General features: G+C 44.7%; 1 protein-coding gene across 1 annotated transcript in view; it reads left to right on the plus strand.

Moving 5' to 3' along the window:
- KLF12 (KLF transcription factor 12) overlaps window positions 1–27,977 on the plus strand; it is a 298,698-nt gene that overhangs the window by 47,251 nt on the left and 223,470 nt on the right. The window lies entirely within an intron of this gene.

Genomic DNA, 27,977 nt, shown 5'->3' on the forward strand with positions numbered 1-27,977 from the left:
TACTATCAACCTTGGTTTCTTTCTGGATTGTTTGGGGGATTTGGGAATAGATGGTACTGATATTTTATCAGCAGGAGAGCTTACTTCTTATCAGTAGGAGAGCCAGCCATGCCTCTCACATGTGGCCTCCCTCCAGCAGGTGTTACACTTCACAAAAGAGCAGAAGATAAGTAGCCAGGGCAGAGAGAAAACAGCCGCAAAGACCTCTCGCAGCCAAAGGTATAAAAAAGGCCAGATGACAAAATGCTCAGCTTCACCTCCATCACTCTCCATTTCATCCATCTGTGGAAGATTTAGTTAAAGCAGCATTACCCATGATAGCTATATGGAACATTCCTGTGGGCCCCATATTGGACACGTGCAAGAAGAAGAGTTGTTTAAGGGCTTTACTAAGTGCTTAGCCTTGCTGAGTGCTGGAACTGGCCATGTTCTAAAACTCTTAGGTGCCAGTTTCAAACTGTGTTTTCAAACTGTCAGTCAGAGGAGGCACCATAACTCAGGGCAGAATACATACTTTGCATAGAGGAACCCCCCGGTACAGTCCCTGGCATTTCTAGTTAAAAGGTCTGCAAGCAAGCAATGCAAAAGCCCTCTTCCCCAGACCCTGAAGAGCCATTGCCAGTCAGAATAAAAATGGGCTGGATGGACCAATGGTCTGACTCACTACAAGGTGAAAAGAGAAACTGGTCTTATCGTCACCCCTCTTAAGGCTGGCTGAAAAGACCCTTTCAATCGGTGGCAGCCACCCTTTTCCATTAGCTCATCTAAATGAGCGTTTTCATTCACATTTTCATTTTCTTCTGCCTATCTTGGCCTATGATAAGGCATAGGAACTTGTTTGAATACGTCTACTAGGGCTTGAAGTCAGCATGGATAGGCTTGTGGGATGCCATTCGGAACATTTGCAGGGGCCTAACAAAAGTGCACCTGGGCCGAACTTAGCCCATGGTGGCAACGTGCACGTGGCTGTTTGAAAACCAATCTGTGCATGAAAGATGAAAATGGCGGGCGGTTGTGGTCTTCCTTAAGGAGTTCTAGTGTGCTGGTGCTTTAAGTACATATCTCATTTATCCTCACCACATCCCTGTGTGGGAGAGATTAGGCAGAGGGTGAGTGATGTGCCCCACGGCACCCAGCATGCTTCATGGCCAAGCAGAGCTTTGAACCTGGGTTCTGCAAAACCGAAGTCCACTGGTTCTCAACGTTGCTGGCAGGAGATAATTACTGAGGAACCTTTGTGAAAGTGGTCTCGGCAGAGTGGAGTGGGCTAATGCCAGATTGCAGACAGCCAAGAAGAAAGAGAGGGAGTGAGACTTTAGAGAACTGAAGCAGCAGCAGCAATGAGCAGTACCTTTTAAGAAGGTTGAAAAGGAAGAAGCTAGTGATGGGGCAGAAGTTGGAGTGGTAGGTAGTATTAAGGTAAGCCTGTTACAGCTTCAGACACTTTTGCAGCATGCAGGTGAACTGAAGGAGCAGATAATCTGAAATGGTGGAACCATTGCTCTTCTAAAAAACCCCCACACAGTTCTATAGGTACAATGATGCTTTCTTCTGAGAGGAAAGCATTTCAGCAAGGGGAGTGGGGTCATTTGCTTCTCTGGTGCTGCCTTTTCTCCCTCCCCCTCCCACTCCCTCCTAGCACCTTGATATGTAGAAGGGGTTCTGTGCGATTATGTCATCTAAAGGACAGCATTCCTCCAGTGCAGCTCTGCACTGCAGCAACAGCAGTGAGACCTGGAGATGGTCCAGTGTTAATGCCGTTAAATCATGAATGAGAAGAGTAACCAGGAAAGCACAGTGTTAACAAATTAATGGGAGGAAGGAGGTTATTATATCTTTTAAAAAGCCCATCCGTTTATGACATTGTTGCTAATAGCATGCAAATCCTAATGCTTAAAAAAGCTTTAGTTAAGGTATCAAGTAACATTAGCTACTGACATGGTGCTTAGCTGTTACGTTATGCTGTATATTGCTGAATAAGTAATATACAAAGTATGCTGCTCTTCAAATCTCTCTCTCTCTCTCCAAAAATTCCATTAAAGAAACTAAATGGCTGGTTTTCTGGGGGCGGTGGGGGTGTGTGTGTTGTTGTCTGGCTGATGGTTTGCTGCTTGTGTAACAGTATCTTCGGGCAACATCAATTTGCCTCAGTATTTGTTCTATGGCTAAAGCATTTACTGTCATTTTCCTGTAATGATTTGGTCTTTGCGGTTATGCTTGTTGGTGTTTTGGATGTGTGTTTATGAACTCTTGGAGCACACTGAGGGAGCTTCTGTGTGGCCACACTTGAAACAAAAGCTTCCCTAATTTCAGAGTAATTTGCTCAGCAGCTGTGGCGCTCTGAAATAAAATCCGGAAATGCTCAAAGAGTGAATAGAACTGTGGAGTGTTTTCCTCCCCCTCATCTTTCTCCTCATAAAGTGCAAAAAGAATTTGCACAAGTGAAGCAGGATAGGGAAACCCAACTTAATTGTATTGGGGTGGGGGTGGGCACTGAATGGAGAGTGATGGTATTTGTTACGATGGCTTGCATGCAGCTTTGCTGTTTAAAGCAAGAAATGCTGCAGTGTTCTTTACGGTAAGCCCTGGGGGCCAGTGGTGGCCCCCACTAACTCCAAGTGTGGCTTCCTGACTAACTGTTTGTTGGGCCTATGAAAAGCTTTAGCTGAAACGGAATACTCTGCACAGTTCTGTTGGTACCAGGTGGATGCAGCCATTCCCACTATGAAGTGCTGTGCTTTGCCCGGAGCCGTGGGACTCGGTTAAGGGAAACAGAACCCTCTTGAGCCCTGCCCTGCACCATCCTGGACAACTAGCACACAGTGCTGGGAAGGGTAGTCCTTCTCAGTGCTTTCCCCACAGAGCTCTTAAGACAGGGCTTTCTCTCGCTTTAAGGGCCCTTGCAGCACTGAGGAAAGTGCAGGACTGTGTAGAGGTCAGCACATTGGGAAATGGCTCTTACATGGAAGGTTTATTTCTTTTTATTTTTGTTTTTGCCAGTGTGGCCTCTGCTTGAAAAATGGTGGAGATCACTGCTTTAGTGATTAACTTACACTAGCCAACATGGTACAGAGAGTTCAAATTTTCACTCAGCCATGAAGTTCATTGGGTGGCTCTGGGCCAGTCATTGATCTCTCAGTCCAACCTACCTCACAGTGAGCATGAATCTAACAACGTATGCCACTCTGAGCTCCTTGGAGGAAGAGCCGAATATAAATGTTAAAATAAATAAAACCAATTAGATCGATCAGTTAAAACAATCCCCTCCCCCTGCCCAATTCATTGGGTAGCAGAGTTGAAATGAGATATTTATGGGAGAGTAAAAGAACTCTCAAAAAAGCAGACAACTGATGCCGTCTTAGCAGAGCAGACTGCCTTCTCTTTTACACAAGAGTAATACCTCTTCCAAAATACTGTTAGATGATATAAGCAAGGCAAGCTGGCAGCAAAATAAGGATGTGCAAACTGGCTCGACCGCTACAACAACAACAACAACAACAACTACTACTACTACTACTACTACTACTACTTCTACTACTACAACAAATATTTATATACTGCTTTTCAAAAAACGTTTCCCAAAGTGGTTCACAATGAAGTAAATAAATAAATAAAATGGCTCCCTGTCCCCAAGGGACTCACAGTCTAAAAAGAAACATAAGGTAGACACCAGCAACAGCCACTAGAGTGATGCTGTCCTGGGGTTGGATAGGGCCAGTTGCTCTCGCCCTGCTAAATAAAAGAGAATCACCACTTCAAAAGGTGTGTCTGCCTTTTTCAAGGACTCACCCTCAAGCCAGACCGGGTCCAGTTTGGCTCAAGGTTGAGCAGAACCCCCGAACTGAGGGCCGGTTTGGGGATTCTACAGCAAATATATATAAAACATATCACCTCGGTGGCCTTGGGAATGCTTCTATGGCCACAGGGGTTGTCCCTGGTGGCCTCCCCTCCCCTTGCCCACCTCCAATCTCTGAAGGACCATTTCAATCCATTTTGGGGTGATTTCGGCCTTCTCTGAGCTCATGGTGGCCATTTTGGAGGCCACTGCACATGTGCCCTGGCTAGGGCACATGCGTGGCAGCCTCCAAAATGGCCACCATGAGCTCAGAGACGGCTGAAACAGGCCAAACTGGCCCTTTGGAGACAGGGGGAGGCTGGAGACCCCTCCCTCCGCAGCCTCCAAAATGGCCACCGCAGACACTGGAAGGGCCGAAACAGCCCCCAAATAGGCCGAAACAGCCCTTTGGAGTTGGGGGTTGGCTGGCGGCAGAGGGAAGCCGCCGGAAACCTCACTGTGGTTGCAGCAGCATCCCCCAGCGTGGTAAGCTTTAAAAAAAAAGGCAAGGCAGTAAGTTAAAAAAAAAAATCAACCCTCCCCTCGAGCCAAGCCCAAACTGGTTTGGATTCAAGCCAGACTGGGGCCCAGTTCACCATGCACAAAACCAGACCAGACCTGGTTTGGCATGAGTCCAGTTCAGTTGGAGCCGAACTGCGCTTTCCGGTTTTGTGCACATCCCTACAAGCAAAGCATGCTTTTTTAAAAAGATTGCTGGTTTCTTTAATATGTTGAGTAACTCAGAGTTGACCTCTCAAGCAAAGTGATGAATTTACTAAGATGGTGTTAATTAAGCTTCAACCCTATTTCTGATGCATTTTCTTGTCTTTCAGGAAATCTTATGGGAGTGTTACAGTATGCTTTTTATGATCAGCTATTTCTAGATGATAGAATTGAAACCTGATTGATTTTAGAATTGTGTGCATTTAGGCAGGGTGAAGCTAGAGCAGGCCACCTCCGACATCACAACAGTATCAGGGTTTGTGGGGCAGGGCAACATCTACAACTCCTGGTGATGGCAACAGGATATTTAATCCCATAAAAAGTTAGTTTTTTGGATCAGATGGAATAGCATTTATCTCAAAATTTTCCTATGTCTTGGTGGATGTCTTCCTGCAGAATGAACACTGAATTTTGCCAAACCACAACTGGAAACCACACAGTGCTGACCCATGACATTGAAGCAGAGCTTGAAGTTATTGTGTTATCACTTTTCAACAAAAAAAGTTCTCAAAGTGGTTTACATATTTTAAAAAATAATAAGACGATGCTCTGCCCCCAAAGAACTTGGAATCTAAAAGAAAGACAAGGTAGTCCCCTTTCTTCATTCCCCATTCTCCCCCCGCCCCATCAAAATCACATACCTCAGTTCCTTCCTTTCTTTCAAAACCTCTCCTCTTGTTTCCTTTCCTGTTGGGAAGGAAAGAGGAGGGAAATGTAGTGCCATTTCCCCTTCATGTACAGGTAATCTGTGCAGGGAGAGTGGTGGTGCTAGGTGGGCCACCATGCTGTTCTTAATAACTGCTCCACAGTCTTGACACCTGGAGTGGCCTGTTTTGCACTACATCATAGTAAGATTGACCATGGCCCAAATCTCTGTGTATAATTCTCTAAGGCATACCCGTGACTAATCCCATGCGTGGCAGCTCTCGTGAGATTTCCTGGCAGGGCAGAGCAGAGCAGGGGGAGCCTCTCTCCGAGCCAGCCTGTTGAAGAGGGAGGGAGGTTGAAGAGGAGCAAGCGGTGCCACTGCAAGCCAGCAGGAGAGTGCACATTGGCTCCAACCGCTCACCACCTTGCGAGGAGGATGGCCGAGCAGGTGGAGGAATGGGCAGCTAAACCGGCAAGAATGAACTGGCTGAAGGGGTGGGGGCCAGATTGGCTGTGGGAGGGAGAGACAGGGAGAACTAGAGGCACAGATGCTCTGTGCTGGGTTAGCTAGTTTGGTTATAAATAGGTCTGAGCAAGTAAAAAACAGTTGAAGATCAGTATGAATGAATGTGTAAAGGTAAAGTGTACCGCCGAGTCGGTGTAAACTCCTGGTGACCACAGAGCCCTGTGGTTGTCTTTCTAAGAACATAAGAACAGCCCTGCTGGATCAGGCACAAGGCCCATCTAGTCCAGCATCCTGTTTCACACAGTGGCCCACCAGATGTCTCTGGGGAGCCCACAGGCAAGAGGTATGTGCATGCCCTATCTCCTGCTGTTGCTCCCCTGCAACTGGTATTGAGAGGCATCGTGCCTCTGAGGCAGATCACAGCTACCAGCCTTGTAGCCATTGATAGACCTGTCCTCCATGAATCTGTCCAAACCCCTTTTAAAGCCATCCAAGCTGGTGGCCATCACCACATCGCATGGCAAGGAATTCCATAGATTAATTATGTGCTGTGTGAAAAAGCACTTCCTCTTGGTGGTCTTAAATTTCCCGACCTTCAGTTTCATGGGGTGACCCCTGGTTCTAGTGTTGTGAGAGGGAGAAAAATTTCTCTCTGTCCACCCTCTCCACTCCATGCATAATTTTATACACCTCGATCATGTCTCTCCTTATTCGCCTCTTTTTCAAGGTAAAGTGCCCCAGATGCTGTAGCCTAGCTTCATAAGGAAGATGCTCCAGGCCTCTGATCATTTTGGTTGCCCTCTTCTGCACCTTTTCCAGTTCTACAATATCGTTCGTAAGATACAGTGATCAGAGCTGTACGCAGTACTCCAGACATGGCCACACCATAGATTTGCATAAGGGTATTATAATATTAGCATTTTTATTTTCAATCCCCCTTCTAATGATTCCTAGCATGGAATTAGCTTTTTTCACAGCTCTCGCACACTGAGACAACACTTTCAATGAGCTGTCCACCACAACCCCAAGATCTCTCTCCTGGTCAGTCACCAACAGCTCAGATCCCATCAGCGTATATGTGAAGTTGATTTTTTGCCCCAATGTGTATCACTTTACACTTGCTTACATTTAGCCACAATTGCCATTTTGTCACCCACTCCCCCAGTTTGGAGATATCTTTTTGGAGCTCCTCATAATTTGTTGTGGATTTTACTACCCTAAATAGTTTAGTGTCATCTGCAAATTTGGCCACTTCGCTGGTCACTCCAACTTCTATATCGTATATGAACAGGTTAAAGAACACAGGTCTCAGCACTGATCCCTGGGGGACTCCAATTCCTACCTACCTCTTATGTGAAAACTGTCCATTTATTCCTACTTTCTGTTTCCTGTTCTTCAACCAGTTACCAATCCACACATGAACCTGTCCCCTTATTCCATGACTGCTAAGTTTACTCAAGAGCCTTTGGTGGGCAACTTTATCAAAAGCTTTTTGGAAGTCCAAGTATACTATATCAACTGGATCACCTTTATCCACATGCCTGTTGACACTCTCAAATAACTGCAAAAGGTCAGCGAGGCAAGACTTTCCCTTGCAGAAGCCATGCTGGTTCTCTCACTCATTTCTCATGCGCGGCAGTCTCCGAAATGGCCACTGTGATGGGGGAAAGCCTCATAATGCATCCCTATGAGAATTCATTGCACACCTTAATTTCTTCTGTTCATTTTTACTGTCATTGGACAGTGCCAACTGTCAACTGCCATGTGTCAACTAACACCCCCCCACACACACACACTATTTTAAAAAGAATTTTTGAAGTGCTTCAATTTTTTGGTGTCTTCGTTACACACCTTCATTTCTTCTGTTCATTTTGACCTGACTGCTTTGCATGTGGGAGTGGGGAATTAGAGGCATCCCATGTGCCAACTATCCCCCAGCCCGCAAGCTCTGGGTACTCAGTTTATCTTTTAGGAATTTTTGAGGTGTTTAGACTCTTTGGAGTGTAATGAATCCTCAGGGATTCATTATGATGAAAGGTTATTAGACACCAAAGAGTCTAAACACTTGGAAAAAAAATACTAGAACATACACTGAGTAGTACCCCACTGCCTTCTGGGTGGGAGGGGGCTGTAGTTGGCACATGGCACATGGCAGTTGACAGTTGGTACTGTCCAATGACAGTCAAAATGAATAGAAGAAATGAAGGTGTGTAATGAATCCTCATTGGGATTCACTGAGGAAAGGTTATACATCAAAGAATTCAAACATTTGAAAAATAGTGACCACACACTTTGCTCCATAACTCCACTTCCTCAAGGGAGTAGAAAAACATTTTTTAAAAGTGAAAGCTAGGAATCTGGGGAAATTAATAGGAGGAATCCGAATCTCGAATTGATTCAAACTGAATCTAGCGCAATTCGATTTGGACCTGAATTTTGCCAGTGGATCACAGGGGTGATTTGTTTTGTCTCCAAATCACCCAAATCAGCTAGATTTATGTATAAATCGATTTGTACCCGAATTGATTTGCACATCCCTATCAGAAATGCTTCCCGCATTGTGCAAGCATTGGGTGCCCATTCCTGACTGCTACTGCAGTTCTCCTCCTCACTCACCAACTGGGGCTTCACAGCATATGTTCCCTGATAGGGGTGAGCATTGGATCGTCACTGTTTGATCTTCCCTGCAGTAATGTAACTTGGACAAATGTAACTTGGCAAAAACAATGTAGCCAGTGGACTGACTGGGCTTTCAGCAATAAAGGTTTTCTCAGTTTGTCCAGCTCTGCCTCATGTAAATCACCTTATTCCCTCCGTCTGTGCCCTTGGCTTATTCTCTCCACAGTCATATCTATCTTTTGTTGCTTGATTAGTCTTGCTGTTCTCCTATTTTTCCACTCAAATTTAGCATTAGGTGCTTTAAATCTTACCTGTTCCACCATTGCTTTCCACTGCCATGATCCTGAACCCAATTACTCAGGAATGCTTCATACCATACCACTGTTCTAATTTTGCTGCCTCCCTGGCCTGGCCATTTTGTCACTTGAGTTGGTGACTGAAGTTGATGTGCTTCTTCTCTGTCTCACTGAGTAGAGTTCAGTGACTACTGTGCTCTGTCTGTGTGTGTATGCAAACCCGCACATTGGGTGGGGATGGCAGTCTAGACAGGTTTGAGGTGTGTCTGTCTTCAACATTTCCCATTTGGCATCCAAAGAAGTGTATATATATATATATATCCTGAAGGGATTCAGCCTACAAAAGCTGGAGAAGATGAGGCTTCTCTGGGTTTTTTTTTTTTTTTGCACATTGTTCAGTAAAGAGGTGGTTTGTTTTTTTTTTAATACTTTCTGTGAAAACATGGATATCCTTGCAGAGTGGAGCAAAGAGGCCATTCTTCCCAGGAGCAGACTGTGAGGGCATTGCCAGCTGGACTGTTTGAAGGAGCCAGTTCTATTTTAATACAGTTACATTGTGCACTGTGTACAGTCACACTGAAAGAACAAGGAAGACAAATGTGTTTTCTTCCACTGCTGGTTAGCAGAGGTGCACCTACGTAATTTGAGAGCCTGGACCTAAAGGCCTTTGGAGGCCCCCCTCCCCTGCAAATTAAGCATCATCATGTTTGGCTGGGCAGCCACACCACCCCAGGACAGACTAAAGAGGATTTGGAGGATTTGGGATGTCCAGGGGTAAGAGTTTTCACTTCTGGTTACCCAGTTCCTAACCCACCACTGTACAAGTAGGTCACTATTGCAAAGCCAGAGGTGCTCTTACCCCTGGACTTCGGGACCAAAGTCCAGGGCCTCCAGAGTCCCTGCCCCCTCATCCTCTTTAGTCTGTCCTGGGTGATGTGGTTTGTGCCCTCAAGAACCTACATGTTAAAAAAACGATGCTTAACTGGGAGGGGGGATGGGGGGGGCTCCTAGTCCAGGCTCCAAAATTACCTAGGTGCATCTCCAAGCAAAGCAAAGGGGTGTGATTGGGATTGAATAGTAGGTTCCAGTCTATGGTTGTGTCACATCACAAATTCTCAGGGTTCCCTACACATGGCTATGTGTCAAAATTGAGAACAAGATGGGGGCCTGCTGAGTTACACAGTCAGTCCTTTCTTCATGTGGGTAGAGAGAACGTCAGTTCTGTGGTTAGATGGAATGGTCCTGCCCAAATGCATAACAAATCTTTGAAAGAGTGTACCTTGAATATAATTTCTCAGGGAGTAAAAGAATCTAACTTTGAGCAAAAAGAAGTTTTCTTTACAGACAAAATGATGAACAAAAGAATAACCACAGTAATAACACCTGGCATGTATATAGTAGCACTTTCCCTGAGCAGAGTTCAAGGCACTTCCCGTCAGTGTTCTCTCTAATTTTTTTCATCTGTGTGTGGAATGAATTTTGTTCTGGGTGGCAGTATCAAGGCAGTGTGTGCATACCTGCATTCAGAGTGGGGCATTCCTTATTCAACCTGAGTGGAATCTAAAATTAACTGAGTGGACATCATAAAACATGTGAGCGCACACATGTGTGCATGCCTTAGAGGGAACACTTCTTCCCGTGCATTGTCTTGGTAATCCTTGCAACAATACTATAAGGTGGGCCAGTGTTGTTGGGTAGGCAATTGAGGCTAAGAGATGGTGTCTTTAGGCAAGGGAAGTCTTGACAAGCAAGATCATGACTGAGTTGAGATTTATATCGGCCTAGTTCTTGGCCTTATCCACTGTGCCTTTCTATTAGAAATTATCTGTAAGAAGCTGCTTTTAACATCCCCCTTCCACACTTTAGAAGAATTCTATTTGCCTTTCTTGTCCATATGCTGTATTGTGTTGAAAGAATAAGCAGTTCATAATTTTGAATCTGGGATTTTGATCAAAGAAGGGATCTTAACCACATTGACTATTGGCTCAGAGATCTATACAGTATAAAGTATTCACACAATCCAGGGCAGGGGGGTTTCTTTTTCTTTGAAACTCTGAGCTCTGCACCAGGGAGAGATGTAAAGCACATTTGGTAGACTCCTAGCTGGCTTTCAGGACGGCATGCCTGCTTTTGGAAACCTCTCCTCACTCCCACCCCAAATGCAATGTGGCATAAATAGAACTAGGCAGAGTTCCAGCCTGAATATATCCGCAGGTCATGACTGCAAAAGATGCTGGTGGTTCATCCTGATTTAGCAATGGGAACCCTGAGACAGGAAGTCGCCTTGTTTACAAGAAGCAGGGTAACCACAATTGCAAACAAAGCTGAAAGATTCCACTGTGACTTTCGTTATGATGAGCCAGTCTAGGGTGCTGAATGCTCTGTTCAAATGGAGTCTCAAGAGCAGTGGTGAGAAACTGCATAGAAAATGACAAACTACACAGCTCCAGACATGGATCTGTGATCAAAAAGTACTCACTCACTCACTCACCCTTTCTTGTTATCCAAAATTCTGATAATTGAGGCACAGGTTTTTGTGGATTAAAATTGGGGAGACACTCCATTCTTATACCTGAAATGGCTTACTTTAATAGGAGTATGAAATAATAAGAATTACTTGCTCTCTGAGGAGCCCACTCCTCCTCCATGAATCACTGATCTCGATTACTAGCTGGCAGTAAGCTATACCAGAGCAGTGACTGATGCAGAAATACAACTGCCAGCCTCTCTGTAGCCAAGTAATTTTTCTGCATATTTAGCTCTTCAAAAATAGACCCTGCTTTTCCATTACAAAAATCTCTCAAAGCTGATTACAATATTTAAAAGTAATCAATACAAAGAATTATACATTGGTGTTTGTTTGTTTTTTTTAAACCCATTTAAAAAAGTAAAGCCAGACTGGGCTAGCATAAAAAGCAGACAAAAGCCATAAACAAAAAGTATTTAAATGGTGGTAGAAGGCCCTCAAGAAGGGGGTAACATGGACTTCTTGAGGCAGTGAGATCTACATTTTGGGCACTGCCACTGAGAATATCCTTTCTTTTATCTCCACCAATTGCATCTCAGTCAGATGCAACTGGTGGTACTTCTATGGCATTGCATCTCAGTCAGAAGCATGGTACCCATAAAAAAGTGTCCTCGGCTGATTTCAGAGGGCATGCAGGAAGAGGTGCGCCTTCACGTACCCTGGTTCCAAATAGGGAACTGGTGGCTCAAGATTCCATCTAGCTTCCAGTTTGTTCCTCAGTATAGCCCTTGACTCCTCCTTAACATGCACCTTACTTAGCTGAGTGACAGGCAAAAGGGCACTTTATCAGCAGTGACTTTGGCAAATTGGCTAAGACACAGCATCATTTATCCTCTTCTCTCACCTGTATACAAAAATGGAGATTCTGCCAGAGTAGTCCCAATGGACATCTTAGCTGTGCCTGTCCTCCTTGTGTGAGTTCTACCAAAACTTTTGCTGCCATTCATAGAGGGTAGGAGGGGCCAAATCCCTCGGGGTCTCTCTCTCTCTCTTAACTGTTGTGCGAGGCAGTCACTGTGTGAGTTGGGGGTCTTCATTTCTGGCTCAAGTTTACTGGCTCAAGTTTACAGGGCTGACCCAAGGATTGGGGGTGCCCCTGGCGAAGCCTGTCTTTGGCACCCCCTTTGCCTGTGTGAGCAGCCCCCACCACCTCACTTGCATGGGCATCCTGGCGGTCCCTGTCACCCACATTACCACCTCTGCATGCCACTCTTGCTGAAGCATCTTATAATTGTGTTGCTGTGCAATGTAGCAACATCATTATAATGCACCGTGGCAAACGGTGGGTGATGAGGATAGCAAGTGGGCAGGCAGTCCATGTCACCCACCCACTTGCTCTTCTTGACATCTCCACCTGCCACTCCTGGGTTGTCAGCCTGCCTCAGCACATTATGATGAAGTCACCATGCAATGTGGTAATGTCATTAAAATGTGCTGCAGCAAGCTGGCGGCAGGAGCAGTGGGCAGAGGCGGTGAAGTGGACAGGTGGTGAGATGGGTGACAGTGATGGGAAGCAGCCGTTTGGTTGCCTGCCCACCTCGCCAGTGGGAGGTGCATGTGCACTGTTAATGAAACTTCCCTGGGGTGATTGGTAACCACCCCAAAATTGTGTTTGGGCTTTGTGTGGGGGAATTAGCTCAGAGTGGAGCAGTTCCACATCAGAATAAATTTAATGCAAAGTGTTGGTTACAGGAAAATGACTGGCTGAGAGAGAGATGTTCAAAAGCAGAGAAGGTTTTATTTGCTGTTAATGGGATACAATGGATATTAACCGTACAACTGCTAAGAAGAAATTTAGCTTAATGTCTGAATTAAAGTAGCTTCTAGACTGGCCAGAGGAGGGAGGCTCAGAGAAACAGGCTCTTGGATTTAAGAGAGAAGAGACAGGGATTGAGGGAGCCCGAATTAGGGCGTAACAGTTATCATACAACCTTGGTTCTGTTTTGGTCATTGGCTGTAAATAAAGTATCTATCAACCTCAGTCCTTGCTTCAGTAGCAGGTGGATCCTCTGGCTCAGGAGCGACTGAAGGACCTCTCTCTTTGGGGATGGACCAGGGAGCAGCAAGTAGCAGCAAAGAACCAGGGGAGTTATATAGCAGGGATAGATCCAAAGGGAGTCTGTTCCTGTGAAGCCAGCTCCAGGTGGTAGCAAGGAGGGCTGTGCAGATCGGATCCGGCAAGGGAGTTGATCTAGCGCCTGGTTGCAAGAGTGGCCCACAGAGCCGAACACAGCCAAGTGGTATAGCAAGTGTCTGCTGCAGCTTCCAAGTAACTGGTGACTCCATGAGGTTGTAACTGAGTGAGTAGCACTGGAAACCATGGGGAGCACACTGGCTCCAGAATCCAGGGCAGTTTAAGCCCAAAATGTGTCCTGAGGGGACATTCTAATTTATCTCATTTCTTGGCTAGGACAGTTCTGGGGAATTAAAAAAATCCCATTGTCTGTTGTGCTGCACTACAACACAGTGTGTGGAGAGGTTAATGCAAATGGAGTGATTGAACCTGCAAACATGCGAATTCTTTTCGGTTGGAAACACCTAGTAAACTAAGCAGTGTTTTAATGGGTGCATCTCTGAGATCCTATCGCCCACCCTAGCCTTCTTTTGATAAGGAGGGAATGCCCATTCATGGAGCCTTATCTGACTTCCCTGCTGAGACAATTGGTTCTTAGCTCATTTGAGGCAGGTAAATGAAAGGAGGGTCAGTCGTGCAGAGAGACCTTGAACAGAGAGTTAACTGTTGAGAGTTAACATCTGGAGTCTACTTGAGCATCCCAGCATGGGGAAGGTGTGAGGAGAGCTCCCTTTCAATTTGGCTCTTTTGCAGCTACTAAATCTAGTGGTAACTGCCCCACTGTCTACTTAATGACTGTTCATCAATATGCTGACAAACAGAGAACTCAAGATGCTGTGAGGCTCCTGAGCATGTCAAAAGTGAGACCCTTATGCCTACAGTCTCAAACATAAGCGGAGAGGCTTCTAGGAGCCAGCAGAAAAGCAATGCTAGCAATATCATACCTGCAGGGTTCTGTGGGAGTACATAAAAAAACTTGTGTGTGCATGCTCCTTTGAGGGAACACTGGTGTGGGGTGCCAAGCATGGGTGGCACTTGACCCACGCTGTCTGTTGGGGCTGGCCCTGCCTGTTTAAAGTTAGTGCTAAGTCACGGCCAGTGAAATACATTCTAAAAATCTTTGGTTGAACTGACCATATGTGAGATGTTGTGTGATATATGGTGTGATATGATATGATATGATATGATATGATATGATATATAGCTCCAGCCTTACATTTTTTCACAGTTGTGGAAACTTTTTCTTTTACTGCACCATAACAGTGCAGCAAAATGAAAGTAGCACAGAACAAGATGTGGGCAAAACAACATCCTTGTGGCAGTCTGGACTGAAAACCAAATAGTTGCAAATGCAAAACAGCATGGTGCTCAGATTTGATCGAACTGATCTGTAAGGGAACTTTCTGGATGTAAAACTGATCTGTTTGTAAAAGGAACATATTCTCCCTTCCATTTTGCAATAGAGAACATTTAAATATTCTACATGTGGATCAAAGAAAGAATATGGCCCTGAGTGATGCATCTTCTACTCCAAAGCAAATGGGACGTGCTTGTTCAGGAACCTCTATTTGCAAACAGTGATTATTCTTTGTGGGAAATAATAAATGAGGCATTTTGTTCAAAGTTGTTGGTTTATATTTCTGTGGAGCACTAAACAACCATCTGCAAAAGTATACTTAGCTTCAACTGATTGTATAGAAAACTTGTAAGTTGCAAATTCACTGTAAGAATTCTGGACTGAGTGAGATTCCTTAGTGCATCATGCTCATTAACAGCTCAGTCATTAGCTGCTGGGTTTAGTGTTGGTTCTGCTGGTGATTCTGTTAATGCCCTGCTGGAGAACTGGAACAAGAAACTCAGGGCAGTAGACATGATCACTCCTAAGCATCCTCTCTGACCCGCTTCAAAATTGGCCCTTTGGTATACAGAACTAAGGGAGCTGAAGTAGCAAGGTAGATGGTTGGAGTGCAAGACTCTACTCTAAACTGACACATTACAACATAGAGCACATTTGAAGACCTATTCTGAGGCAGAACGTACAGCAAAGAAGTAATCCTTTTCTGCCCATATTGCATCTGCAAGCTCACATCCAGTGGAGTTGTTTGTGAGGGGGCTAGTACATGCCCCGCCTTCCTTAAATCTGCTACCTCTCAGGCAGATTCCAGATGGTATCCCTTGGACACTATTGTTCTTCAAAACGTGAAATTTTATATGGCGTCCTCCAGGGCTCCATGTTTTCTCCAACACTTTTAAACATCTACATGAAACCACTGGGAGAGATCATCAGGAGATTTGGTGCAGGGCGTTATCAGTATGCTGATGAAACCCAAATCTATTTCTCCATGTCAACATCATCAGGAGAAGGCATAACCTTCCTAAATGCCTGTCTGGAGGCAGTGAATGGTGGATGAAGACTAACAAACTGAGACTGGATCTAAATAAGATGGAGGTACTTATAGTGTGGAGTTGGAACTCAAGGGACAGGTTTTGATCTGCCAGTTCTGGATGGGGTCAGACTTCCCCAGATGTTATGTAGTCTGAGAGTGCTTTGGGATCTAAACCTCTCCATTGTGTCTCAGGTTGAGGCAATGGCCATTGGGGTTTCCTATCTGCTTGGGCTGATACACCAGCTGTGTCTGTTTCTTGAGATAAATGACCTCAGAACAGTAGTACCTCTGCTGGTAACCTCCAGACTTTACTATTGCAATGTACTCTATGTGAGTCTCCTTTTGTATGTAGGCCAGAAACAGCAGTTGATACAGAATACAGCAACCAGGTTGGTCTCTGGGTCATCTCAAAGAGACCATATCACTCCTATATTAAAAGAATTATACTGGCTACCGATATGTTTCCGGGCAAAATACAAGGTGCTGGTTATAACCTATAAAGCCCTAAACAACCTAGGCCCAGGGTATTTAAGAGAACATCTTCTTCACCATGAGCCCCACCACCCATTGAGATCATCTGGAGAGGTTTGTCTGCAGTTGCCACCAGCTCGTCTGGGGGCTACACATGGACGGGCCTTCTCTGTTGCCACCCCGAGACTCTGGAATGCACTCCCTGTTGAAATAAGAGCCTCCCCATCTCTGACAACTTTTCAAAAGTCTCTAAAGACACATTTATTCATCCAAGCCTTTAACTAGATTTGTGGTTTTTAAATTGTGTTAAGATTTGAATTCCTGTTTTAATGTGTTTCATGTTGATGTATGCCACCCAAAGATGAACGTTTGGGACGGTATACAAATATACTAAATAAATAAATTAAAATTAGCTTCAGTTGCATTCTGTTTGCCACTTCAGCTGCTATAGTTTGTACTATAGTCAACATTCATTTCAGCACGCACCTTTTCATCACTCAGGCTTAGTCTGTAAATTGCTGTGGAAATAGGGCCGCTGCCATATGACCCGCTTTCTCGTGGGCTGTTTCCCTAGCCCTCTTCAGACATTACATGCCCAAATGCTGTTCACTGTTACAGCACCAAAAGTGGGTAGGAAGTCCCGCCCCGGTGCTATCACTAACCCCTGGATTTCACTGTTCACAGTTATAGCAGCATATGTAAAGAGAAGTGCCGTAACCATGATCGCTGTTGTTTCCATGATCTCATCAACCTTTATACACAAATGCTTAGTCTAGGAGTGATTCTCTGATCTCATTCAGTCTGGCCTTTTATACTTTACAAAGTGATATGGAGCTGGACCATGAGTAAGATATCCTTTTCCCCACCATGGTAGCTTGTAATTTGGGCCAAGGGTTGCACTGTAAGAACACTGAACAGTTGCAAATCCCACTCCAACCAGGGCGCTTTCCAGTCTAGCTGCTCAACAGCAGCAGAATCTCCGTTTTGGCAAGTAACATTCGAAACGTAAACTGCAGGGGGAGCAGTCTTGGAAACTAACAACCCGAAAACACAGCAACTTTCTTATATGACGTCCTAGGCAGAATAGTGGCGCAGCGGGAAAATGTTTGACGAACAAGCAGAAGGTTGCCAGTTCGAATACCCACTACTCCTGTATCGGGCAGCAGCAATATAAGAAGATGCTGAAAGGCATCATCTCATACTGTGCGGGAGGAAACAATGGTAAACCCCTCCTGTATTCTACCAAAGAAAACCACAGGGGTCTTTGAGTGCTTGGAGTTGAAATCGACTTGACGGCACACTTTACTTTAGCTCTATATCGCAGTGATTAAATTTGAAACAAGGCATTGGAAATGTGAACGGCACCCTGCTGTTTGCTTAGGGACTGCGGTATCCCAACACAGGAAGTGTAGAAGCACACTTCCGAGATGCAACATGATCCCGTTGGAGGGTCTAAACTGGAAAGTGCCCAGCCAACTGGGACAGTGAACATCCTGTTCTGTTAGTACTAGATGTGATAATATCTGAGAGGTCTCTCTGCCGTATTTTTCCTGTTTTTGTAACTATTGTAGTGCTTGTGTGTGTGCTGTGTATTTAAGAAACAACTAAGTCAACAGATGTGGGGTGGAGCCAGGTACAGGTAAGAGGGTGCTTGCATACACCAGTGGAGCATGAACGAATGGTTTTATTCTTAGTAACCACATATAGTTATAGCATCTATCTTACCGCTTGTCCAAAGAGCTCAGGGCAGTGTTTATAGTTCTGCCCCTCATGTTACCCCAACAACAACCCTGTGAGGTAGGTTCAGTTGAGAGAAGGTGACAGGCTCAGGATCACCCATTAATGGCTGAGTGGGGACGTGAACACAGGTCCAGCAGTCCTAATTGAACAGTCCTAACCACTGCACCACATGGCCTCTCTTTCCTTTCTGTTTTGCTCTTGTGACTGGTTCTGGTCAATTTAGTAGACTAAGCTTTCCCTCTAGTGAGAGAAAAGAAGCGGAAAGGGGTGTGAGAGCAATGCTTATAGCTGCCACTGCCAAGTTGCCCCATTGCTCTGCCAATACCTAGGCTGCCTGCCTCAGCTTAACAGACCTTGCCCAGGGAGGTTACAGAGGAAGCTCAACCATGCACTCTGCATTTTTTCATGCAGCAGCATCTGAAATGGAGCATTGGGGCTCAACAACCTTCCTCCTTAGGATATGTGTGTGAGTTGTAATTACCGGTGTGCAATAAGTGAAGCTCATGACTTGTGCTAAAAATGCTGGAAACTGGACTCAAATTCTAGTTTTTAACCCAAAGAACTCCAGCAACAGGTAAAAAGGCAGGGAGAGAAGCCCTCTCAAAGCCTCTCTTTTTCTGGTTGGCTGGCAATCCTTCCATAATGGTCTTGCCTTGGGTAAGTTGCTCTTCTTAACTTCATTCCTGTATTTGCACAGTGGGAATGTGCCCTACCTGACAGAGTTCTTTAGGAAACAAGATAAAATGAATATTTTAAATTTCTTTGAGCATTAGGGCTCCAACCCTCTGTGCACTTACATAGGAGTAGATCTTTTTGAATTCAGTGGAATCTCCTTCTGAACAAACGTTTGGGAAAGTGGCCTATATAAAATATGCCTGAGTTAAAGTCCTCTCTTATACCTGTAGCAGCACAGATCCAATTCTGAGCAGCAGCCCTGCAGGATGATCTTGCATGGAGTAACAGCCGTTTCCCAGTGCATAATTTTGTAAATCATTATCAACCCGATAAGTGTCTGGGCAAAATACAAGGTGCTGGTTATAACCTATAAAGCCCTAAACGGCCTGGGCTCTGGATATTTAAGCGAATGTCTTCTTTGTCATGAAGCCCACTGCCTATTGAGATCATCAGGAGAGGTCTGTCTGAAGTTGCCACCGGCTCGTCTGGTGGCTACTCGGGGATGGGCCTTCTCCACTGCTGCCCCAGAGCTTTGGAACGCTCTCCCTGCTGAAATAAGAGCCTCCCCATCTCTGACAATTTTTAAAAAATCTTTAAAGACAAATTTGTTAGTTAAATACAGTTTTAATAATTTCAACATTGTTTTAAAATATATCATTTTAAGGTTTTAAATTGTAATGTTTTAACTTTTTGTTGTCATTTATTTTAACCAATGTTTTAATTTATTTGTTATTTATCTATTTTAACTAATACTAGCCAACCTGCACAGATCATCTGTGTACTCTTTGTGGCCTGCTGTTCCCCCCCTCCTGCCCCACTCTCTAGCCCCACTCCCCTCCCTCCTACCCCACTCTCTCATGCCCCCCTCCCCCCTGCTGCCACAGCCAGTTCCTCCTCACTGGGGTGGCGGTGGGCCGAAAAGGGCCCCACCGCTGCCATTCCTGCTCTTGGGCGGCGAACTGGGAACTCCCACCGCCCGTTTCCCTCCCACCCCGGCCTCCAACGGCCGCTGGGGATGCACCCCACCACCCTTTACCTCTCACTGGTGCCTCCTTTCCCCTCGCCTGGGCCTGGCCATCCCGCTGCCTCCATACCTGGGACAGCCTGGCCTGGCCTGGCCAGGCCAGGCCGTCCCACTGCCTCCGCCTCCCAGCGGCCAGCTGAGGCCACCTCCTCTGGCCGTTTTGTGGCCTGCCATCGCCATTTTTTCTTTCCCCTCAACTCTCGCCCACGGCCAGAACTCTTGCAATGTGTCGCAAGAGTTCCGCTGCCAAATTCAGGACACGCATGCCGGCTAAGAGAATTAATTATATATTTTTTAACTTTTCTGTTTTTGTTGAAAACCGCTCAGAGACATAAGTTTTGGGTGATATAAGAATAAGTTAAAACAAACAAGCAAACAAAAAACCATGGTTATCCATGGTTGCCATTGGGGCTATTCACACGGTTGTAGAAAATTGGGCTAGCTTCCGCTAGCCCGATTTTTTACAGTCATGAGAACCACTGGGCTCGGCTGCAAGCCTCATGGTTCTTGAGTGGGTAAACCGCTCAAGTAGCCTGCCTCTTAAACCGGGTTTGCGGAGTGAGTGCTCTGCAAACCTTTTTTAAAAATCATGAGTAGCCACGGTGTGGCGCCGCACCGCAGTTACTCACAAGTAGACCCCGGCGGGAGGCTAAAAAGCAGCGTTCTGGCTCGGAGGTCTCTCCAGGATGCCCTGTGTGCTCGCGCAGGGCATACTGGTGCTTCCGGGGGCCACTTGGCCCCCGAACTCCCCAGTCCCTGCAGGCTCCGTCACGGAGCTGGCAATCATGTGGGCAGCCAATCCGGCCACCCAGGGCTCCCGCCCTGATAGTCTGTGGAGAGAGCAGGCTTAGCCCACTCTCCCCGCTGAGCTTCCCAAACTGGGTCTCACTGATCGTGAGACCAGGCTCCTTATTGGGTCAACTTGAAGACAATTTTCCCACTACCCTCTCACCAGTTTTGGTCATTTTGAGATGGTCTGCCACATGAATGTTGGAAAGACATTTGTAAGGACCCCCAAATAAGTGTCTCCAGCCCAAAACTGCAATCCTGGACCCAGCAGGCTGCTTATTTCATGTTGGAGTCAATGGGGCTTAAGCAGCCAAACTGTGCTCAAAATTGCAGCCTTTGACTTTGCAATATTGATTCGCTTCTATTTTTCAGATGTATTTCTGTTTATTTGTTTTCACGGCACTGCCAGCAGGTGTTCACAGGAGCAAACCAGGAAATAACACTTACCGTGTGCAGCAAACACATTGTATGAGAAGACAGTGTAAGCTGACAAGCATAAAATCATGTGGTTTTGTGTTTTGTTTTAAAACCGTTCCAAATAAGGTTGACCTCGTGGTCTGTCATTACATACAAGTTGCTGGTTTGCTTCAGAAATATAACTAAGTTGAGGCTTAGCTTTACTAGCATGAGCCTTGGGCTTGCACACCACACTCTCTCCTCCCTTTGGGCACACGTAGAGGATGTTTACAGCCTCTGTTTGTGGTTTAAATAAAACCTTGTTCTGTGATTGTATCCAACCCTGGTCAACCCTGGTTTGTTCTAACTGCAGTAAAGAAGTCAGGATATCAAACTAGGAAATGGGATCCAACTGGTTTCCCCAATCTGCTTTCCCACCTGTGCCCTCACACGAATGGAACTGTTTGTTAGTTTGGCCCCAAGATGCACAGGAAGGCGGGGCTTCTGTACTCTTAATAGTTGTGTAGAAGGGGGTTTAACAGGTGTAGGATTTCCCCCCAAGTCCTGTATGCCAATTCCACCTTAAAAAAACAAAGCAAAAAACCCACTAACAAACCCCTCCTAAATAACTATTAAAAAAGCAGGAGACTCGTCCTCCTTTTTAAAATACTGTTGTTTTGGTATGTATTCACACAAACAAATCCTCTATAAATACACATTGCTTAACAACCTGCTGCCACCCTGAGAACACTATATAAAAGCTGGTATAAATTTTTACATAGGCTTCCTCATTTAAATGTTCCATGTTAATTTTTCTGTGTGGCTTTAAATGTTGCTCATTTGTCATATTTCTGCAAACTTTGCACTTTAAGGGTCTTCCACAGATTAACTTACTTCTAACTGAAGGGTAGTTTTTGCAGTTTAGAAGTTCAGTTCTACAGACTGAGAAAAATACTTGCTATCTTCTGTGTGACATTGTCACTGTATATTTTATTACATTCGGTCATTAGCTTCAGGTTTTTTATAGTATTTTGTGAGATATATATTAGGCAACGCAGATTCAAAGGACTGGGTTGTTTTGTCACTGTGGATGTGTGTTTGAATACAATATGTCGATTGGCCTTTTAAATTCACAAACTGTTTTACAGTCTTGTCAGAGTTAGCAGCAAATGTGTGAGCTATAATAGCTACGCCACTATTATGTGCATTCACCGGCTGACATCCAGACTTATGCTGAACTATTGCAAAGATGTTGCACTAGTTAGGTTTTTTTAAGTCTGGAGCTTGCATTCTGCTCCAGTGTTGTGCTGGTGCAACAGGGTGCCCTTGTACAATCTGTGGCATGCCTCCTCCTGTGAAACCTCTTCCTCAGCCCATATGTGTTACATCATGGAATGATGGGCTATCTTCTCTCTTTGTTGTGCAAGCAGACCAAAAGCGCAGGAGGCTGAGCAGCTTTGAACATCTGCTCAGCTACATGACCACCTTGCAGAACAGAGAGGTTATCTTCAAATATAATTACTGAAATTTTTTCATAGCATTATAATGTTGAAAAGCATGTCATTACAAACACAAATTCCAGTTACAAAGTCATATGACTGCAGAAATTTATCAGAGGTGGGTCTAGCAGGTAAGTATTACTAATATAGCATTTGCTGTACGTGTGCCATCAGTACCACATATCAGTCCATAAATTTATTGTGGTCCATAGACCAGAAGAGTACAAAGTAAGAATATAGTCTCAGAGCATTAACAACTCTGTTACATCCTATCCCAACACACCCCACCAAAAGGAATTATGATTAGAAGGTGGTCTTGGGCAGTCCTGTGTATTGTTGATGACTAATTAAGGCACACCATGTAGTAAGGAACTTATCTTTCTTAGTTTATTCCCTTTGCTAGTCTTAGCTGTGTGATTTTTTTCCTGCTAATGCAATTGCCAGTATTCTAGTATACTATTTATTTAGTGGCCTCATGTTACCTGTCCTCCAATATAGAGCAATTTCCATTCTAGCTACTGCCAGAAATAGTAGTATGAAATCTTTGAGGGGTAGATTTGAATCTAAATGGTCCAAAATTGACAGGAGATCTTATTTGGGGTTCAGAACAGAAAGTTAGCTCTGTTCTTGCAGGAGTTCACCTCTCTCCCAAACCTGGTTCTGTACTGCTTTTGGTATGGACAATACCTAAAACAAACAACCAAGAGCAACATGTGAGAGAGCCCCCCAATCCATACTTTCCCCCATGTAATGGTCTGCCCATAGACTGTCTGAATTGGCTGCAATGTATAACAAAACCAAATATTTCTTTTGGTTGCAATGACTCCTTTTGTCCCGGTTTTGGAGTCTGGCAGGGCAAAGGAAGATGGTGAGCAGTGCTCTACATACTCCACAGAAACAGGGTAAGGATGTAAAAAGCCTGTAAAAAACAACAGAGGACTATTTCCTGTCAGCATTCATAGTCTTCAGAAAGAGTAGACTAGGGATGTCAAATTCAGTTGCTTGATGGACCGGGTTTGATTCTGAATGTCCTCTGGAGGGCCACACATAGCCTTGTGCTGCCTTCTGTTGCCTTGCACCTGCCTTGCACCCCCTTCTGTCGCCTAATGCCACCTCCTGTTTTCCTCCTTCTCCTCTTTCTCCTTCTTTTTCTTACTCTCTTTCTTTTGTCCTCCCTCACCCTGACATCTAAATTAGCGGAATGCGCTACTTCTACTTCTACACCAGAATATGCTCAGGGAAAATTTAAATACTTTAAACCTACTCTCCTTAAGGAAAGTAAGCTTATGAGATCACCTGTCATTTTGTGTGTGTGTATCTCCCCACTGTTAACTTTGCAATGCCTATACCAGTATGAACCAAATTGGGTACACTTGTAGGGACCCATAATGTCACCTCAGTGGTGTAGTTTGTGATGTGACCCACCCCAGTTCAACATTGCAAACACTTAAACGTTTGTAGTTCAATTGGGCTAACTTGTGGACCACCTAACTGATTTGAACCAAATTGAGTACAGTTGTAGGGACACATAGGGATGGCTCAAGGGCGTAGTTTGTAATGATGTCATCCACCGCAATTGAAGATGGAGGACACGTGAACATTTGAGGCACAGGTGGGCCAAAATGATCTAACTGCTTTGAACCAAATTTGGTGCAGTTGTAGTGAGTGACACAAAGGGATACCCCAAAGGCATAGTTTGTGAGAATGTCATCCACCCCAATTCAAGATGTCGGACACATGAACGTTTGAGGTGCAAGTGGGCTAAATTGTGAACTGGCTAACTGGTTTGGACCAAATTTAGTCCAGTTGTAGGCATAGTGAAAGGAAATAGGGCAGATTAGTTCTTACCAAAACAACTTGGTCATTTGTATTTTAAAAAGAAATTTTAACTGATATTTTAACTGATAATGTTCTGCCACACACGGGGTGGTGGAGAGAGAGAGAGAGAAAGATACTGGCAGTGGCAGAAGCAGCCGGTGGGCGTGAAGGCCTGCTGGTCGGAGAGAAATCAGTATATGTGCTGCCTCTTCTGCAACAGTGGGCGGGGGAGGGGAGTGGTGACAGCAAGGCTCATCCCAGCCTCACATGGGCTAATCAGACAACTTCCATGAGCCTAATCTGGCCCATGGGCTGACAGTTCGATGCCTCAGGGTAGACATTCTAATGACTCAAGTGGTAAAAGGGAACCGAACCACTACCTTCAGCAATTATGTACATTCCCCACTGAGAGTTGCTCATCTAAATGGATTTAACAGCCAGGTCCTCCATTTGTAGTGGGGAAGGGAAGTAGCCTTCTTTTAAATCAAGATATTGTAAGAATGAGGGAAGCCTGGTGAGGTGAACAATCTGCACTGCTCAGGCATTTACATCACTCACCTCCCCACTGCAAATGGCAGCAGCAGTGCAAAAGGACAAGGAGAGAAACCACATGTGTTTCACTTGGCTATTTTGCCAACAATAGTGAGAACCTCCACACAGTGAGTTACAAAATGGCAGAGAAATGTAAATCTTGAGTAGAGGTGTAAAAGAGTGAGTTTGGGCAGTTGTAGACTTATTGGTTCATGCAGTGAAATGACCACCTTTAGGGACACAACTTATGGGGATGTTCTCCTGTGCAGACCCTATTGAAATGAATGGGAACTGTGCAATAGGCTCAGTTGATTTTCCATATTGAGTGATTTCTTTCCATATATATATATATATATACATATATATATATATATATATATATATATATATATATATATATATATACATACATACATACACACACACACACACACACATACATACATATACTAACACTGATGTTGAATTATCATCAAAAGTGTTTATATTCATTAAGCTTTCGCAGTGAGGGCTAACAGGCTTCTTGGAGAGAATGTTTTGACAATATTTGACGCTCGTAGCTCACGCTGTAGTTGCTGCTTGACGTTTTGTTTCTTTCCAACAGACTGGGGTTCCATCTGTCTACCTGATGGTATTAAAGTTGCCCTATAGCATTAATTGTGCTTAAAGCAAAAACATTAATATCTGCTTGGCAATCTGATATATCAATTAATTGAACAGCAATTCAGTTCAAGATACCAGAGTTAATTTTTAGCATTTCTATAAGCTGTATTTTCCCAAATGCATTTACCAAATGAGCAAGAATTCGAACTAGAGTTTCCTACATCCAAACCAAGCATTCTAACCCTACATGGCTGGAGGGCTTGGTGGATCATATGTTATTCAGGCCTTCACTAGATGTTACTGCTGGAATGCTGCTTCTGTATGCAGTGCTCTGTACTTTGTTTTTTGTATCATGTATCCTGAACATATAAACTCAATTCAAACAGTCTGAACCATGATTTGGGGAACAGAAGTAGGTTTTGAGCTCTTCCACTCCTTCCTTCCCTCTTGCGTGCAGCTTCACTTAATGTTTGGAACCAACCATAGTTTGCCATGATGTTGGAAATAGCAAACTAGCATTGGCATTTTCATTCCAAACCATAATTGGAAAGCCACTTCAAACTGTGGTTTCCAGTTGTAGTTTAGCACTAAAAGTATTTACCACAGGACTTGACACATCCCAGGCACCTGGGAGCCATTCCACCTAGAAATTTTATTGTGATGTTAAATTTCTAGGATGCTAGGCTATTCAGAGGTAGAATTATATAATAAAGTCCTAGATTATATAAAACTTGTCAAGGCCTGCTTTACCAGTTCATCCATCATGGCAAATTATACCTGGCACTATAGCAAAAGTGAAGCCAAACAAGAGAAGAGGAGGAAACCCACAAGACTGCTGCTTGTTTGCAGTCCCCCAAATCCTTGGTTTGGGAGACTGGACAAATTGAGCCATTCAGTCATATAACAAGTTTAATCCATAGGAATATCTCCATGCCTTTAACCTTATGAATGAGGCTTTCTGCCACCTGTCAGAGGTTGTTGATTTTTACCCACAATAGGTAAAACAGCAGAGCACTAAGCAATGAGCACACACTCCAGTTACAGAGTAGGTAGCAGAGGATGGTTTGGATATTGCAGCTATTTAGAGAAAACACATGGAGATCCTTGTGTGACTAAACACTAAACATTTATTGGTTAAATACACTTAGACAGGAAAGACCTATATCTCATCTAAAGGACTACATAGTGGATAGGTAAGGAGAGAGAGTGAGGTGTTTCCATCTGCTCTCTAGGAGGAAAGGAAGGATTGTGACTCAGCACAGGAAGTGCTGCAGAGTCAGTTCAGGGGTCATAGAGTAGGGACAGATAGGGAGACCCTTACTCACTGTCTCTACTCCCAATGCCCCTAGTGGTCATTAGGACAGTTGGTACAAAAGGTCGATGCACTGGAAGTTCATCTCCAACACCCCTTCTCATCGCCTGTCTCACCTGGTCACAACTCCCATCTTCTCACGAAGCATCTGGAATCTGTCTCTGGATAATGGCTTAGTTAATCCATCTGCCAGCATCTCTTCTGTGGGGCAGTACCTTAGCTGGACCACCCCTTTTTCTTGCAAGTCCCAAACATAGTGGTACTTTATGGGAATATGCTTAGTTCGAGATTTCATCTTCTCCATTTGGGAGATCTGGATACAACTTTGGTTGTCCTCAAACATCACTGTGGGTTTTGGTTCCTCGGTGCCAAAGTCTGATAGTAGTTGGTGTATCCATACTGCTTCCCTGCATGCTTCACTTGCTGAAACGTACTCCGCTTCTGTGGATGATTGCGCAACAAATGACTGCTTGCGGCTACTCCAAGTTATGGCTCCACCTCCATACAGGAACAGGTGTCAACTTGTGGACTTGCGGCCCGTTCTGTCCTTGCCCCAGTCTGCATCCACATATCCCACAAGTTTGGGATTGCTGTTTGCTGGGATCTCCAATACATAATGTGCAGTACCTTTCAGGTACCTTCCCAGTCTTTTGACCGCTATCCAGTCCTTGTTCGTTGGCACACTCACTTTTCTGCTCAGGATTCCCACTGCCGAGGCAATGTCTGGCCTTGTCACTGTGGCTATGTACAAGAGTTTTCCAATTGCTTTTCTGTACTGGTTGTTGGCTGGTAAAGGCTGGCTGTCCTCATCTTGCTTCCAGAAATCAGCATCCATTGGCGTGCTGACTTCATTGGCATCTACTATGTCAGTCCCAGCCATTCTAGAAGATCTTTTATCTTCTGTTTTTGGTTGAGAAGGAATGTTCCGTTTTCTCCTCTTTCTATTTGGATGCCAAGGTAATACAAGATGCTTCCGAGTTCCTTCACCTCTATTTCCTTGTTCAGGTGTTGTACAATTTCATGACTGTCTTGCATTTCCTCGTGTGCAAGAATCAAATCATCAACATAAGTCAGAATGTAAGTCCATCTATTGTCTCTGAGTCTAGAATATAGGCAGGGGTCAGCTTTTCCTTGCGTGAACCCCTCCTTAAGTAGTAATTGATTCAGTTTCTCATCCCATGCTCTGGCTGCCTGCTTTAAGCCATAGATGCTCTTTTGCAGTTTGCACACTAGCCCCTTCTTTCCAGGTTCCTCAAAGCCTGGTGGTTGTTGCATGTAGATGTCTTCCTCTATTTCCCCATGTAGGAAGGCAGTCTTTATATCCAAGTGTTCAACTTGCATCCCTTTGGCTGCTGCCACGCTGAGCAATGTTCTAATTGACGTGTGTTTCACAACTGGTGCAAAAGTCTCATCATAGTCCTGACCATAGACTTGGGAGTATCCTTTGGCTACTAGTCTGGCTTTGTAGCGCTGTACATCCCCTTCTGCATCCTGCTTGACTTTGAAGACCCATTTGCATCCCACAGTCTTTCTTCCAGCGGGTA

The sequence above is a fragment of the Hemicordylus capensis genome, chromosome 3, assembly GCF_027244095.1.
Source record: "Hemicordylus capensis ecotype Gifberg chromosome 3, rHemCap1.1.pri, whole genome shotgun sequence".
NCBI lineage: Eukaryota > Metazoa > Chordata > Lepidosauria > Squamata > Cordylidae > Hemicordylus > Hemicordylus capensis.